Raw genomic sequence first — 17,923 nt, forward strand, 5'->3', positions numbered from 1 at the left:
GTAATATCAGCCAACAACGAAGTACCTTAATTGGTATATATCAGAATTGTTATTCTCCATCCATTTTTATTCAATTTTATCAGAAGAAAGAACTGATAAAGAACTAATAAGTAAGCTAGTGACTCTATTGAAAATGCCTAAATAAGATTTATTCGGTTCCTCTGTCAATATTCAGGTTTTTTTCCTAACAAAATCTGTGTTTCCCAAGTTATAAATGGGCAATACCTACATTTTCTAAAGAAATCAGATCTATACTTTTATTGTCAAATTGCCTACTAACTCAGGGATACAAAGTCTTGTATTTGAGAGAGGAAAGAGAGAAGAACTTTTAGGATGCATTGAATTTACTCGATGAATTCTTTACAAATAGAATATGTATTAGAAAAAATCAGAATCATTTTAATTTGAAGCTATATTTTAGCTAATAATACAGTTAATTTTATTCATTCGTTCAACACATGCCTTTGAGCACTTCCTCCCCATGCCTGTGCATATATACTAGGCATCACTATGTAAAAATCAGTTACTCACAGTTACTGTTTAACGAGGATCTAACAGAGCAGAGGAATTATTGAGCATTGTGGCAAGTGCAATGAGAGGGGTATGCATTTTCATGCCAAGAAGAGTGTACCTAACTTAGGTTGGGGAAGATTTCCTCACTTAGGAATCAAAACTCTGTATTTGAATCCTCAGGTTTTCCACTGGGAAAGCCTGTGGGTTTCCTAGGTCACCTTGGACAATTTATGAACTCTTTCTGAGCCTTAGCTTCTCATCTGTTAAATAAATACATTAATGCAAAGAGTTATTTTTGCGAACAAAGTGAAAAGTCTTATGTCCATGTGCTTCAGTGTTCCTCAGAACATTAGTAAAAGAAAAAAAAAACTTAACTTCTTGACCAAATTAAATCTGGTCGTTTCTTCTCTTATACAGTCACAGTATACCTTAGTATAGCCTCTGATGAGCTCTACAGCAAGGAAAATTTCTTTAACCTAATTTAATTAGAACTTCCCAAATTTATTTAATCTCTGCTTATAATTATTTTGCTAAACATATCTTTGGTGTTATAGTCTATGTGATAACATTATTAAAAATTAAAGTATTCTGGAGTTCCTGTCGTGGCTTAGTGATTAACGAATCCGACTAGGAACCATGAGGTTGTGGGTTTGATCCCTGGCCTTGCTCGGTAGGTAAAGGATCCTGTGTTGCCGTGAGCTGTGGTGTAGGTTGCAGATGAGGCTCGGATCCTGCGTTGCTGTGGCTCTGGCGTAGGCCAGTGGCTAGAGCTCCGATTTGACCCCTTGCCTGGGAACCTCCGTATGCTGCAGGAGCGGCCCAAGAAATGGCAAAAAGACAAAAAAAAAAAAAAGACAGTATTCTATGGATGGCAGACATTTAACTATCTACTGTCTTATTATCTACTCTATAATATATTTTAATGTAGCATATATAATAATGTTATTATCATTATTTGTACATATACCTTTACTCTTCTCCTAAATTATAAACTCCTTCATTTGGCATGCTTCTTCCTATTTATTTATTTGTTTATATTTATTTTTAGGCATAGTACTTTTAAAAATGATTATTTTATTGAGGTATAGTTGATTTCTAATATTATATTAGTCATACAGATGTAAAGTATTGTGATTCAAAATGGTTCTATATTATACTTTCCAGAATTAAGCTTTTAATGCTTACTGAATAAATGTATGAATAAAACTATATAATAATTTACACATTTTACTTATGCATATTATAAGCAAGACCAAATTGCATAGGTGAATATATGGCCTTTGCCAGTTTATTTAATACCTTTCTTCCTTAATGTCTAATATTCTTTAACAAACTTTTATTAAGCACCTACTATGTGTCAGACACTGTTCTGGATGCTGGAGATACATCAGAAAATTAAACAGCCAAACAGCCAAACTAGCCTACATGGAGCCTCCACTCCTGTGGACAGAGAAAAACAATTTAAAAAATCAATAAGTAAATTGAATGGTGTGTTAGGAATTAATAAGTGCTGTGGAGAAAATAAGTAGGGATATAGGAGCGAGTGTACTAGGAATTGGGGTTTGCAGTTTCAAATAGTTAAGCCAGGGAAAGGCTCACTGAAAAGGGACATTTAGATGAAAACTACATGAATATCTGAAATGGAATTTAGAGTAAATGGGAGGAATTGGAGGATTCGAGCCAAGAAATGACCTACATCTTCCATAGAATGACTTTGCTGTGTTGTTGAGAATAGACTGTAGAGGTGAAAGGTGGAAGCGGGGAGACCTCTTGGAGGAGGTGTCTTTAGATTGGAAACTTATTTTGGGAAAGTTAAGTCAGAGAAGCCAGCTAAGCATCTGAGAGGTAAAATCAGGGAGGGCATTGGGTCGCTGAGTCTTGATTTTGGCAGGGCAGTCTCGCTTAGAGGTGTGAATTTGAGAGTCATCAGTGTGGAGATGATGGTTGTAGTCCTAGAATGGGGACGGGCACAGAGGATGAGGGTAGCTGGAAAAGATGAAAGGCTCAATAACTGTTACTAAGAGATCTGAAAAACAAGAGGAGAGGAAAAGAAAAGGAGGCTGAGTGGCCATGAGATAGGAGGAAAACCAGGAAAGTGTGATGTCCTGGGGGCCAAAAAAGAAAGTTATTTCAGGATAGATGGAACACATAGCCTTATTGTGTTGAATGTTGCTGACAAGTCAAGTGAGGTGCAACTTGACAGTGATTATTGGATTTACAGATTTGGAAGGGTAACATCAACAAAAGTGGGATTGAAGCGGTGGTGTTGTATATAAAAGAGATGGTGGGAAGGGACTATACATTTCTGAGCAGTTTTATTTTTAAAGAAATGAGGGAAATAAAGTGGTAATTGGAGAGACCTGGAATCAAAAGTATGAGTGCGTGAGTTTTAAGAAAGTGCGATAGAAGCATGTTTATAAGTTGATGGAGCAATGCAAAAGAATGCTTGTTGAAAGAAAGACTTTCTGGAGCAAAGTCCTTGAATGATAACTAGAATTGGCTTCTGGTGTACACGTGGTATGTTCCACCTACCATACTGGGAGTTTTCCCAGGAGCCATGTCTAGTAAATGTTGCTGTCATAGTTTCACAAAAGAGAAAACTGAAACTCAGGGAATGTGAGTAATTTGCAAATATAATATAGCTAGTAGAGGCTAGAGCTGAATTTCAAGTTGTAGGCTACTCTAAATCCCATGCTCTTTCCACTTTCTTATGGTTAGAGAGCCAGTAAAATGGCAACTTTCACATAAATTTTAATTCTGTGCATAAGCCTGGAGAAAAGTAGAGAAATGTACTAAGTGAGGTAAATATAGTGCTTACTGATTATCTAGGGCTTACTTTGTACACTGCTTATGTTCTCTCTCTTTTTTTTTATTTATGCTTTTTGCTCTTTGGCCTCCAAAACACATTTGTTCCTACACGAGGGGAAGGAGAATAGCTATACAGAAGCATGATCTAAAAAAAGGCTTACTCTAGAGAGAGTTCTAAATTAGTGGGTTTTTTTTTCCCCAAAAATAATTATTTTTGGACTTTATCAGTGCATCTCATGCGTTGTCTAATATAAAAGAGATATCTGAAAATGGATTCTATCCTGGCTGTATGTTAAGCTTCATAAGTCCTATAGAATTGAAAGAAATGCTATAAAATAGATATTCTGGCAGAAAGATTTTCATGAGGCCATGGATTGGACCTTATTTCCTATATGGGTCATTGAGTTTGTTTTGTTGTGATCCTTCTACATTACTGATTTTTTTTTTGTCTTTTGTCTTTTTGTTGTTGTTGTTGTTGTGCTATTTCTTGGGCCGCTCCCGCAGCATATGGAGGTTCCCAGGCTAGGGGTCGAATCGGAGCTGTAGCCGCCAGCCTATGCCAGAGCCACAGCAACTCGGGATCCGAGCCGCGTCTGCAACCTACACCACAGCTCACGGCAACGCCGGATCGTTAACCCACTGAGCAAGGGCAGGGACCGAACCCGCAACCTCATGGTTCCTAGTCTGATTTGTTAACCACTGCGCCACGACGGGAACTCCTCATCTAACTTTTTTTTTCTTTTTCTTTTTTTTTTTGGTCTTTTTGTCTTTTTATGAACCTCCAGCATATGGAGGTTCCCAGGCTAGGGGTCCAATCGGAGCTGTAGCTGCCGGCCTACACCAGAGCCACAGCTACATGGGATCTGAACCAGGTCTGTGACCTATACCACAGCTCATGGCAACTCCAGATCCTTAACCCACTGAGCGAGGCCAGGGATTGAACCCGTGTCCTCATGGATGCCAGTTGGGTCTACTAACCTCTGAGCCATGGGGGGAACTCCTAACAAATTTAATGAGCACTTCCTACAGGCTAGTTAGCTCTCCTCCAGTGAAGAGGTATTGCTGCACAAAACTGCTTGAAAAAATCTCTACTTTGTGTGGAAGTTATAGTCCACAGATAGACAATAAACAGTGGGGACAGATAGACAATAAACAGTAAAGATAGTTGTCAAGTAACTGCTACAGTATAGTACAAGACGGTAAGTGCTATGGAAAAAATACATCAGGGTAAGGGGTGTTGAAAAGGGGGACTTATAGTAGTTATAAATCTTGTCTGTGATGCTAACAGTCCTAATAAGGACATGAATAGTCGCGAAGTGGAGAATGACTTCCAGATCAGCATAAAGAATTTTCTTGTGTCTTACGTGCAGTGTTTGCTGCTTTTAGTTGAAAGGCGGTAGTACCGATTCTAAGGCACAGCAGTAGGTGGGAGTTGGATGAACTTAACTGTCACTCTTTGAAATCCTTGTTTCTGACAGGTCACATATTTCAAAATCTCTTGTTAAGAACACTTTGAACATGTTGCTTTCTTGGGATATTTTCATCTTTAATCGCAACCAACTTAGTGAAAGTAGGACAGAGCAACTAGAGATGTTTTGAAAATAACAAAGAAATAGATGGTTCATTGATAACTGCTTGGCACTCTGTAAACTCTGAGTATTTAAAAAGCATCAATTGTATTTCTAAAATATGAGCAAGGTCACAGGCTAACAATAAAACTCTGGTCATAAAACTAATGAAACTGAAAACTGGTGATATTTTACAGAGCAGTAAAATGGAGAAAGAAGATCAGGTAATTATTTTTGTGTTTCCCCACACCTAGTACTTGTCAATGAGAAACTCCAGCAGAGAGACTGTCTTAGATTATTTCTGCATCCCCAGAGCTGAGCACAGGCTCTGACATAAAGTGTATTTGTTCTCAGGATGCCAGAATTCCAAAGAATCACTCAGTATACTTACTAAAAATATACACTAAGCTCCAGTCTATGGAATATACCTATACTAGCTATACTAACAAAATATGTTTTGTTTATAAAATTCAAATTTAAATCTGGCAAACCTAAGATATGATGAAAATTAAGAATGAGTATTCCATAAATCTAAGGACAGATTTCATAGCTATTAGATAATCATCTGCGTACATAACAAGGATCTGTGAATTAATTCAGTTTCTGTGGTTCTAAATAGACTAATTCTTTTACTTGGCCCAGAAGTAGCTTTGTTTATGTTCCAATGTCCTGGCTTCTCAGCTTGGAGGTAACTGTGATTAGTCATATATAGTGGCACACAGTAGATCTACCTACATTATTAAGAAACCTTTTTTTTTTTTTTTTTTTTTTTGCTTTTTAGGGCTGCACCTGCAGTATATGAAAGTTCCCAGGCTAGGGGTCCAATCCGAGCTGCAGCTGCCGGCCTACGCCAAACCCCACAGCCATGCTGTAGGATCTGAGCTGTGTTTGTGACCTGCACCACACTTCATGGCCACTCTGGATCTTTAACCCACTGAGGAAGGCCAGGATCAAATCCATGTCCTCATGGACACTAGTTGGGTTCTTTACCACTCAGCAACAATGGGAACTCAAGAAAACTTCTTAAATCAAATATCCTGATGACATTATTGCAGCTTCATTATCATAAATAAGGATTATGTCTCAATAAATAAATGGAAAATATAGCTATTTCAGTGTGTGTATATTTGTTTTGTTTTTTGTTTTTGTTTTTGTTTTTTGTCTTTTTGTCTTGCACCTGCATCCTTGTGGAGGTTCCCAGGCTAGGGGTCTAATTGGAGCTGTAGCTGCTGGCCTACGCCACAGCCACAGCAACGCAGGATCCTTAACCCACTGAGGAAGGCCAGGGATCGAACCCACAACCTCTTGGTTCCTAGTCGGATTCGTTTCTGCTGTGCCACGATGGGAACTCCTATATTTGTTTTTCAATCAAAGATGCCAATTATTAATTTATTTGGATGGAAATCAATGTTCTAACCACTCTGTAATTCTTAACAATTCTCATAATGAAATGATCATAATATTTTCTGTAGACTGGCTGGTTATTTTTATTCCTCAGATATGCTCACCTTTGTTTCGTTTTATATTCAGGCTGATTGATTTTCACTGACTCTGCTCCATTAACAGGGATTCCAAACAAACCAATCTTAAAAAGTTGCAGTTACAGCGGTGAGGAAAGGAAATGGTCCAAGATTCCCATGAATTTAGAAATGGACATTGTATTAGTTTTCCATTACTGTGTAACAAATCACAAATTTAGCAGCTTAAAACAGCTTCCATTTATTGTCTCACATTTTCTGTGGGTCCAGGGTACAGGCATAGCTTAAAGAGTTCTGTTCTTGGAGCTCAGTGTTGCAGTCAAAATGTTGGTTGGGCCTGGGGTCCCATCTGAGGCTTGGTGTCCTCTTTTAAACTTACATGTTTATTGGCAGAATTCATTTCACTGGATCTGTAAAATATGAGGTGGCTTGCTTCTCCAGGAGACAGAGAGAGTCTCTTACTGTCTCTGACTTTCAGACCTCTTCTAAAGGAATCACATGATTAAGTCAGGCCCACCCAGGATAATTTTCCTTTTGATAAAGTTCATTGGCAAAGAATTTTAATTACATTTGCAGAATCCCTTTATCTTTGCTATTTTTTTTTTTTTTTTTTTTGCTTTTTAGGGCCACACCCGTGGCGTATAGATGTTCCCAGCCTAGGGGTGTAATTGGAGCTATAACTGCCGGCCTACAGCAGAGCCACAGCAATGCCAGATCTGAGCCACATCTGCAACCTACACCACAGCTCACAGCAATGCTGGATCCTTAACCCACTGAGCAAGGCCAGGGATTGAACCCGCAACCTCATGGTTCCTAGTCGGATTCATTTCCACTGCGCCACGATGGGAACGCCCTATCTTTGCCAATTAATATAACATTCTCACAGAAGTGACATCTGATTGCCACATTCTAGTGGTTTGAAGTAAGAGTGTTAACTACACTCATGGGAAGGGATTATACAAAGGTTTGGGTTGTAGGGGGTTATCTTAGAAATCAACCTGCTATTTTGCAAACAAAATTAACTTTCAGATCTCACCAGTTTGGGAAGGAAATGAGATAAAATTATATCTAAACTTCCCTCTATGAGATATAAATATGTATTTGGAGAACTAATGAACAAAAGAGAAAATGAAGTCAAAAGAGGTAGAGAAAAGAGGCTCAACTTTATAGTTCCAATAAAAGAGATTTTCAGTGAAAACTAAGAGGCCAGAGTGTTTAATAAGTTTTATGATAAGCATCTAAAATTCAGTGTAAAATTATTTGCTTATAGGTGGAATTATTTGCTCACTTCTATGTGGTAGAATTATTTGTTCATTTATATGTGGAATTAAAAAGAAAAGCTCATAGATATAGAGGACAGTTTGGTGGTGGCCAGAGATGGGGGATGGGAGTGGGTGAAATGGATAAAGGGGTCAAAAAAAGCACAGACTTTCAGCAATAATATAAATAATTCATGGAGATGCAATGTACAGCATTATATCTGTGACTATAATGCTGTGCAATATAAACTATAGTTTATATTTGCATGTGTATTGCATATTTGAAAGTTGATAAGAGAGTAGATCATAATAGTTCTCATCATAAGAAAAAAATGTAACTGTATGGTGATGGATGTTAATTAGACTTACTGCGGAGGTCATCATGTAATGCATACGAATATCAAATCATAGCTGTACACCTGAAGCTAATATAAACATATGTCTATTATACCTCAATAAAAATTATTTGCTATAATGTTTTGAGATATAAACCTCTACATTGTCCCAGAATCTCAGAAAAACTTGTTGCATAAAGGTTACAGATAAAGACTGAGAACTTATAGATAATTATGATTCCTTGGATATATTTTGTATATTGGGGTTTTCTATCTTATATGTGGTCAGTATTTGAGTCCATTTTTCTTAGAGAACAAGATAATCCCAGCAGACTGGAAGTCTTGGGAACATTAAAAAAATTAATTTATGACTTAACATATGTTTCTGTCTGAGAGGAGAACAATAATTAGAAATTGTCTTAGCCAAAGCTACGTTAAGATAGGCCATGAGAATATGGTTCATTGTGAAATGAGGGCAAGCAAGTAATCTTCATGGTCACAACACAAACAAATACTTAAGCTTTTGAAAAGAAGAACTTCGAAATGTTTTCATTGTATTTGCAAGTGGTTGCTGTCATATGGTCTTCACAACCCATCTAGCACAGTTCCCAATATTACTTAATGTCGGCAAAATGCTGCCCTTCAGACAGATGACAGTTGATTAGATTTTCAAAACTGAAGTTTTCATGATAACATCAGCTCAGGGCTCAAGTACAAAAGAAATGACATGAGTTTATGTGAGTTTGATTCAGAGATTAGAAGATGTGAAATATTAATGCTATTTTGCAACATTCAACACCTCCTGAATAGAAGTTTACACAAAGTGAGCTTAAGATTCCTTCTCTTTGTGAGAGGATTGAAATCATACAAGAAGTATTCTATCTGTCACAATTAGGGAACATTTTGGTGTTTGGTTCTCAGGTTGGTTGAATACTAGGGATATTGTTAAGAGGAATGACAGGAGAAGCAGTATGTGGAAAAAACACTGGACCAGGAACCAAAAGCTCTTTTTTCCTATCCTGTCTCTGTCTTGTCTGGCATTGGGTAAGTTACTTAGCATTTTAAGGGTTCAATTTTCTCTTCAGTAAAATGGGGACAGCCTCCCAGATGAATAGTGAATGTTCAAGGGGTTTACAGATTATATTACCACAATAACTTGAGTTACTGTTTTCAAATGATTCTAAGTAACTATTTTCAGTTTTTTAAGGAACCTCTATACTGTTTTCCATAGTGGCTGTACCAATCTTCATTCACACCAATAGTATAGGAGGGTTCCGTCTTTTTCTGAAACCTCTCAAGCATTTATTATTTGTACACTTTTTGATGATGGCCATTCTGACCAGCATGAGGTGATACCTTATTGCAGTTTTGATTTGCATTTCTCTAATAATTAGCAATGTTGAGTATCTTTTCATGTGCCTGTTGGCCATCTCTATGTCATCTTTGAAGAAATGTCTATTGAGATCTTCTTGCTGGCAAGATATTTCTAATGCACAAGGTGAAAAGACAGGATAAGTGACAGAGCTTGTTACCAGAAATTAGGCTTCATCGTATTAGATCACAATTCTCTCATTTCTTTCTTCCTCCATACCAATCTCACTTTCTCTTGCTCTCCCTCTCTCTCTTTTAATTTATATTTCTAGTGGAACAAAGTATTTTGTCTAAGAAGGGTAAAATGATACTAAGAAATATTGCATACAAAACAGAGGTCTAAAAGTATGTTTTTCAGATTTCTCTCAGAACCTCTAAGAAAATCAGAGTCACACTGTGAAAAACAAACAACTCTCTCTGGAGGGAGACCTATTCACTTAGTGGCATCAAATCACATATTAATGAAAAGAGAGTGAAGTACGCTTTGTGTTTTGACCAATTATAGTCTCTGTCAATAAATTTTAAAGGCTGATTGTATTTCATTTCATGGTTTAGTATATCCATAATTAATCTATAAATAGCATTCTAGAAAAACTTACTGAGTTCTCTGCAAACATTCCTTCTCTATTTTATTCTTCTTTGCTGTCAGAACTGTTTCTTAAGCAGTTTATCTATTTATTTATTTCCTTTTACTTGAATGTCTCCATTAACTCTAGATGGCTTTGGAAAAAATACAAAAGCCTTTGGCTTGGCATTCAGTGCCCCTCCTCATGTGGCCTGAAATGACCTCTGAGATCTCATTTTCGCACATGCATCTCAACTCCACAGATGCACTCATGTGATTCTATTCTGGTACATTTATGTCTCATTCTTCAATAAATATTCCATATCCTTTCACGAGACCAAGTCACTGCAAATGTTGTCCTTTTGCCTGGAATATCATTTATTCCTCCTTTTATACCTGACAAATTCTGCTCAGGCTTAAGGATCAAGGGTAATTTATTTTATTGTGAACTCTCTGCTGAACACTATGGGCAAGCAATTTTTGTTTCTTCTGAGTTCCAAGAGATAGTTTTATCTCCTATTACAACATGTGCTACATTGCAGTACAATTGATCTGTTTCCATATTTGACTCTTCTGTGAACTATAAGTTCATTTGGTACCAGGACTCTCTAACTCATTGTTAATTCCATGGCACATGATATGGTATTTGTAACCAGCAAATAATCAATAAATGTTTGCTAAATTAAATTGAAGCTCCAGAAACTCTATTCTTTTCACTTAAAAACTTCTCAGATTGATTCTTTTTCTAAAAAGCTTTACTTTTCTAGTAAATATTTTGAGTCATGATTTCACGTTCTAGGTATGATGTAGTGGGTTACAGTAAGCCCATACTCCTACTGTAGCAATGTGAAGAAGGTAGATAAATTACAAAAATCGTAGTGTTAAAGGTCTCAGAAATCTATAGAATCAGTAAGGACTAGGTGGAATAAAATTATAAAGAGGGTGGAATTCCCTGGCGGCGCATTGGATTAAGGATCTGACATTGTCACTGCTATGGCTCAGGTTGCAGTTATGGTCCAGGTTCGACCTCTGGCCCTGGAACTTCTTCATACTGTGAGTGTGGCAAAAAAAAAAAAATTAAAAAAAAAATTAAAAAAAAATTGTAGAGAGGGAAACTGTATACAGATGAGCTTTGGGTCACCAGATATTTTTTTCTTGCAGAGGTATTGCCAATTCTGGTTTGAGCTGAGGGTCAGGGTTGGCCCCTCTCCTGGGGAAAGAAAAGTAAGTCCTTTTGCCGTTTTGTGGATATGGAGCTGCAAAATGGAATCTTGAGGAACCACAAACATATGTAATCAGCAGTGACCAAGTTTAAGTTCCCATGGAATGTTTACCAAAATTAACCATCTCATGGGCCATTAGGATCTCTAGAAATTTCAAAAGACTAGAATAGCTTAGAGTGTATTCTCTGATCACCATGCAATTAACTTAGAAGTCAGTAATAAAATAACAAGAAAAGCCCCATTGCCTGGAAATTTAATAATATATCTCATATATGGATCATATAGGAATCGAATGAGAATTGGTTAGATTCTAGTGTTCTGGTAATGTGTTGGTTCTTGACCTGGATGCTGAATATACAGATATAATCGATTTGCAGAAATTTAGTGAGTGATACAATTATTTAAGTCTTTAATAAAAGGCTTAAAAATAAGCAGATGCAAGAAAATATAAAAATTACTATTAGTGTATTGTCCTGTATATAGTGGCTTTAGAAAATTATGTCTTAATCACTGAAATGAATCAACCCTGTCTACCATGAACACCCAATGGGGACTGAGGCCTTTTCAAAACTTTTTCAAAAGGTTTTTAACTTTTCATTTCCATTAGCCACACATATATTCCAAGGTCAGTCTTTGAAATTTGTGGAATGTTGTGAGAGAACAAAAAAATGGTGATTATAGTGTCTGATCAGCTCAACTGCTGGGTGAACTTGTTTGGATAATAAATGGGGAGAAGTGAGTGTCCAAGTCTGGTTCTACCAGGTAGGAGTCCCTAATCCATTAGCCAAGAATTTGATTTTTCCCTACCTCCAAAACACACTTTATTGTTTGTCTAGAGGGACCTGGAGAATTATGCTATTAAAGAATTCCCAGGGAATGCTAGTGACTCCAGAAACTTTAGCAGAGTTCTGCTCTAACACTTGTTTTGAAAACACAAATTTGTTCCAATGCAACTAATATAGAAAGGACCAATTTAAGCACAATGCAAATTTCAAATTTTATGTTGTCTTATGTGCAATTTCATGAGAGATGATGGGAGACAGCCTAGTAGGTGCAGAAAATTACATGCAGCTGAAGCAAGATGCATAGAAATACAGAAAATTCCCACAGGCACACACATCAAATATCTACGGGTTCCCTCAATCTCTTTGTACTTTTAGACTGCCTACTCATGTCTGGTGCTATAACTTTCCAATTTAAGGAAATGCTCCTTTCACCACTTCACAAAAACTTGCAAGCTGGGACCCCTCCAATGCTCACAAGCAAACTTAACATGACTTTCAAAGTAAAGTGTTGTCATAGTTATTATGCTACCTATGAATTTCTGAACCATTGAACATATATAAAACTTTTACCACTTTTATCAGACTCCATATTTATATATATATATGTGCCACTATGAAGTTTGTAGTGTTGTAGTCCTCACCCATTTTCCCACAAGCCCTGTGGTTTTGTGAGTTTTTTGCACAGTGTAGTGATTTTTAGGGATATATATGTTGTATTATAGCAAAACTGACTGCCCATAAAATTCACCGAAAGTCAATCAGTGCAAATTTTGTGCAAAATTTATCTCAAGGCAGTTGAAACAAAGCGTGGCTTTGGACTCCTCTTAGAAATGAAATCAATTATTAGGTATGTAACTCTATACCCCAATCACGTGTGTTTCGAAATTCTTTTACTCTCAGGATACACCTTTACCACTGTGTTGCACTGCTCTTTGCATAAATCATAAAGATTTTTAAAATTATTGATTTTCTACATATTTATCCAAAAGATTAAGAAAACAGTGTTAAAAGCATTGTGCCTGAACTAATCAGTTCACGCCTCTTCTAACAAGAGCTTCCTCCTTCCCTTTGGTGATGGCAGATGTTACAGACTGCAGTGAAGTGTGTTAACATAGATGTTAGCAACATGGGATTTAGAACTGCTAGAATGCAGTAATACAAATAAAGAATATGCTCTCATAAGAACAAAATGGTAGTTTTAAGGCAGTGGTGAAAAATTTGATTTGCTTTGGGATGGGTAAATATGTTCTTAATGAGGTATTTGGAAAATACCCTTTCATACGGAATAAGTTCTCTGTAATATGGGCTGTTGAATGTCATCTGATGGGAATAGAATGAAGAAGAGCACTTTTTAGAACCAGTTTCATTTGACATTGATTGCCACAAAAGGCCTGTCTTGTGAAGAACATAGAGTCCGCACCCCAAACTCCTTATCCTGACATGAACAACAATAATAACTAGACGCTAAGTTCAAAAAAGGAGCTGGGGGAGTTCTAGTGTCTGACAGCGTATGCATCTAATGACTGAGATGTCACCAGAAGTCTGATTATGTTGGAGGGAGGGAGGAGGAGGGAGGTGATGAGATGGCAGTGCCTAAAACAAAGAATAACATTGTCTCTTTGTATCTGGATCACTGTTGTTTGGATCATGAGGGAATCCACAATGTGAATTAACTCTTTCCCCTGTTGGAGCAAGAAAAGTGTTGCTGCTAGATAAGCCATTGTCACTTGATGGTTGGTATGAATATGGTGATGGTATTTATCTTGTTTGTTCACAGAAGATATTTCATTTTATTTTATTTTTTGTCTTATTAAAAGGGCCGCACCCATGGCATATGGAGGTTCCCAGGCTAGGGGTCGAATTGGAGCTGTAGCTGCTGGCCTACATCACAGTCACAGCAAAGCAGGATCCGAGCTGTGTCTGCAACCTGCACCACAGCTCATGGCAACACTGGATCCTTAACCCAACTGAGCAAGACCAGGATTAAAACTGCATTCTCGTGGATGCTAGTCAGATTCATTTCTGCTGAGCCATGACGGGAACTCCAGTTCATAGAAGATATTTTAAATTTCAAACCATTTCATTCAGTTTGAGGTCTCTACCTGCTCTTTTGGGATACAAATAGGAATGGTAGAACTAAGTCATTTTTTCTGACTCATCTCTTTCAATCCTGGCCAAAACAAGAGGAACAGAGCCTACAGCTGTGGAGAGTACAGCCAGCCCCTCTCCCTTCAGGGGGCAGATTCCAGGACCCTCAAGGATTCCACAGAGGCTTTAAGACTCACCTTTGTCAATCTTTGGCAGGCTATTTTCTGTTCCCAAGAAAAAAAAGAGTCAAGTAAATGGGCTTCAAAAGGAAAAAAATAAAAATAGAAGAGTCCTGTTTTAAGGGACCCAGGATTGCTGAAAGGCTGCTTTGGTAAATGGCTTTGGTGGGTGAAAGAGTGGGAATTCTCTAGACTGTGCAGTTTTGAATTACCTGCTCATGTGTGCTATGAGAAAGAAAAGCCTGATTTTCCTCTTTGCCCCTGGCAAGTCTGTGTACTTCTAAAGGTCAGAAGTGAGATTAATAAGGGTAGACATAAGCAGAGTTTCCAAATTACCTCTTTACCCGTATATCATTCATGCATTATTCATCGGCTCTTCTACTGTGTGCTGAGAAATGGGATAAGCACTGGGGAACAAAGGCAAGTATGACATGGACCCTGTTCTGAAGGAGTATCGTCTAGTGGAGAATAACAGGCAGGAAAACAAATAGCCATAACATGTTGTGGGGACCCTGAGAAAGTCAGTGACAGCAAGAGTAGTCTAGTTATGTCTACCTAGAACACAGCTCTTTAAACTTTCCTTTTCCTCTGGACCCATTTAGCATTTGACAAAGTTTAAGTCCCTAAGTTCCAATTTCAAGCAAATGCTCAACAAAATATTTATTAAATGTAAAATTAAATGTGACAGTATTTGAATCAGAAGTTAAATTATAGAGCCATAGGTACTGCCCTAATTCCTAGTATATTGAAAAGAAATTGAAGCATATTGTTCTTAGTTGCTCTGAAAATGCCAGGGTGCAGGCGAAAGAGTCCCAAACACCTGTTCTTGCTTAGCTTTGCAAACAGCTAACTGTGAAATCTTGACCAAATCACTGAATTTTGGCCTAAGTTTTCTTATAGGGAAAATGAGAAAGTCCCCTAGGCAGTAATGCTTACAGAAAAACTCAAAGACAAGACTAAAAATAGAAAAAAAAATCAAAAGTGTAAATCTGAATAGTATTTTTCTGTGTATAAACAAACTTTAGAGAGCAACTGGATGATTTGTACCTCCCTAGGAATTCAAACCAAATTGGGAGCCAGATGGTTGTTACCCGCAAACCCCACATGAGATGAATCGCAGGAAGCCCATCTGCTTGAGTTCCCCCAGTTTCCACATGGAAGTAAGGATCTCTAGATATTCATAATCTGGTGAGTCATTTCATCGTCCTTCTTTTCTCATGAATGCCAGAGAAAATTTCTCCAGAGGAAATAAGAAATCTAAATTCTGACTAGTGTCCCTGGAGTAAGCGGTAAATGGTTCTTATCATGAATATCTGCAGAAAACTCTTTAAGAGTACAAGGTAACATTGTGTGCATTTTACAAATTAAATCTTATTCCCTATGACAGCTACTCAGGACTTCTAACCTTATTGTTCAAACCAGCTTCCCGTTTATCATTTCCTCTCCTGTCCAATCCATCAGAATGCACTGCCGGATAAATCTTTTAAAGTAGTTCAGTCCAATAGAACGTTCTGTGATGATAGGAATGTTCTGTATCTCTCCTGTCCAGTACGGAAGCTGCTGGCTGTTGGACACTATTGAGCATTTGAAAGATGGCAAATAACTGAAGAGCTGAATTTTTCATTTTATTTAATTTTGATTAATTTAAATTTAAACTTAGGCAACTACATGTGCTGGTGGTGTCTGCATTGAACATTGCAATTCTCAAGCACAGCCTTGACCATGTCCCTCCTCAACTCAAAATGTTCTGTAGCTTTGTTCTGCCTAAGAGGTACCATTACAGTATCTCAAGCATGCCAGAAATTCTCTAAACTGTTCTCAAACATTGCTTTTTATGCAACCAGTATTTCATCCAGAGTGAAATATTTGCTGTTCTCATCTTGTTTTCCAGCAGTCACATTTTCCTTATGATTTTTTTAAATGAGAATTTTGTTCATTTATTTAATTATATCTGATGTTGAACTAGCTCAGCTCAATTTTCCCCACCTTTGTAAGGTCTTAATCATATTCATATCTATTGGTATCTCTCATGCTCATGAAATATCATAGCCCTTTCTTATGACATTCAGTACATTTTACTGTATATCTTAACTATTTGCGTGTATATATTAAGTTCACTATTCTATCCTGAGACTGTTGCCCATGTCTGATTTATCCTTCCTGGCTCTTTTCACAAAGAAAAAAATATGAATTAATAATTAAGCAAGCGTCAGTAGCATTGGGTTTAAATCCCAGTTACTTGAACTACTATCCATGTAATTGATTATCACCATCACCATGTCAGGCACAGAGCAAGGACTCAGAAAATGCTAGCTAATTCATAAATGCTAAATATTTAAGTTAGGGAGCTCCCTTTGAGGCTCAGTGGTTAATGAACCTGACTAAGATCTATGAGGATGCGGGTTTGATCCTGGCTTCACTCAGTGGGTTAAGGATCCAGCATTGCCATGAGCTGTGGTGTAAGTCACAGAAGTGGCTTGGATCCTGAGTTGCGGTGCCTGTGGTGAAGGCCAGCAGCTAAATCTCCGATTCGACCCCTAGCCTGGGGGCTTCCATATGCTGCAGGTGTGGCCCTAAAAAATATAAATAAATAAAAGATTTAAGTTAAATAATTTTCATAGGTAGTTTGTCAGAGTTGCTTTTGATGCACAAACAAAAGTCCATATTCTTTAATTGAAAGAAGCACACGATCAGCAGATTTCTTATTCTCCAAGACTGAGTGTGATAGAAAGAAGCAGGAAGAAGAATTCTTGATCTATACTCACCTCTCTCTCTATCAGTAAAAGTAGAGGTTGGGGCAAAACCTAGCCCCAGGGCAGGACCAATAGCAGATCATCCTGAAAGCTATTCTTCGGTAAAGGCAACCCCGCATTGAGAGCAAACATGTGGTTTCCTGCCCTCCTGCACTGTGTTCCCATGCCAAAACGCACTGTTGGCAGCACCAGGGTTGAATGACTTATTTTCTTTGGCCCTGGGCTTGAAAGGAATTATAAAGTTACATGGGTAAAAAGGGAAGAGAACAGATTAAAGGGAATCTGCCCTTCTCAGCATTTGAGAGTACTCTTTGTTCTCTGCTTTTGGACATTAATCTTCCAGGTCTTTAGGCTGATTTTTCCACAGTAGTTGAAACCAAATGCTTTTAAAACTCTGCAGTGGAGAATTTTAAAGGTTTTCCTACTAAAATATTGGTGATTATGTTTAAGTCGCCAAGTTCTTGATTCAAAAATATTTGCAAGGTTACTTGAACTCTTTTTTTATTTTTTAATATTTTTTTTCCTTTTTTAAAGTTCAATTGAAGCATTGTTGATTTAGAATGTTGTGATAATTTCTACTGTACAACAGAGTGATTCAGAATTAACTTCTAACCTACTCTTAGCAATTGATAATGGCCGATCTGCTTTAATGACGTAATAAGATATAAATTGTATGGATTTGAATCCTAGTTTGCTATTTTCTTACTATGTAACTGATCTTCTTACCTATTAAAGTCAGCTCCTTCTAGATTCAAACATGAACTAGAACACTTACAAACTCTGGTCTGCATGTTTCCCACATGCAGTTTCCCACAACTGCGTGTTTCTTCATTTATGAAATACACTTTAGAATGATAATTCCTACTTCTCAAGAATGTGGTTGATATGAATTGAATTAGATAAAATGAATAAAGTTTGCACAGTACCTGGCACATAAAAAAATACTTAATATATTTAACTACCTTCCCTATGTGGTTTGTACTAAGGTAAATACTATA

This window comes from Phacochoerus africanus, chromosome 16 (assembly GCF_016906955.1).
Source record: "Phacochoerus africanus isolate WHEZ1 chromosome 16, ROS_Pafr_v1, whole genome shotgun sequence".
Lineage (NCBI taxonomy): Eukaryota > Metazoa > Chordata > Mammalia > Artiodactyla > Suidae > Phacochoerus > Phacochoerus africanus.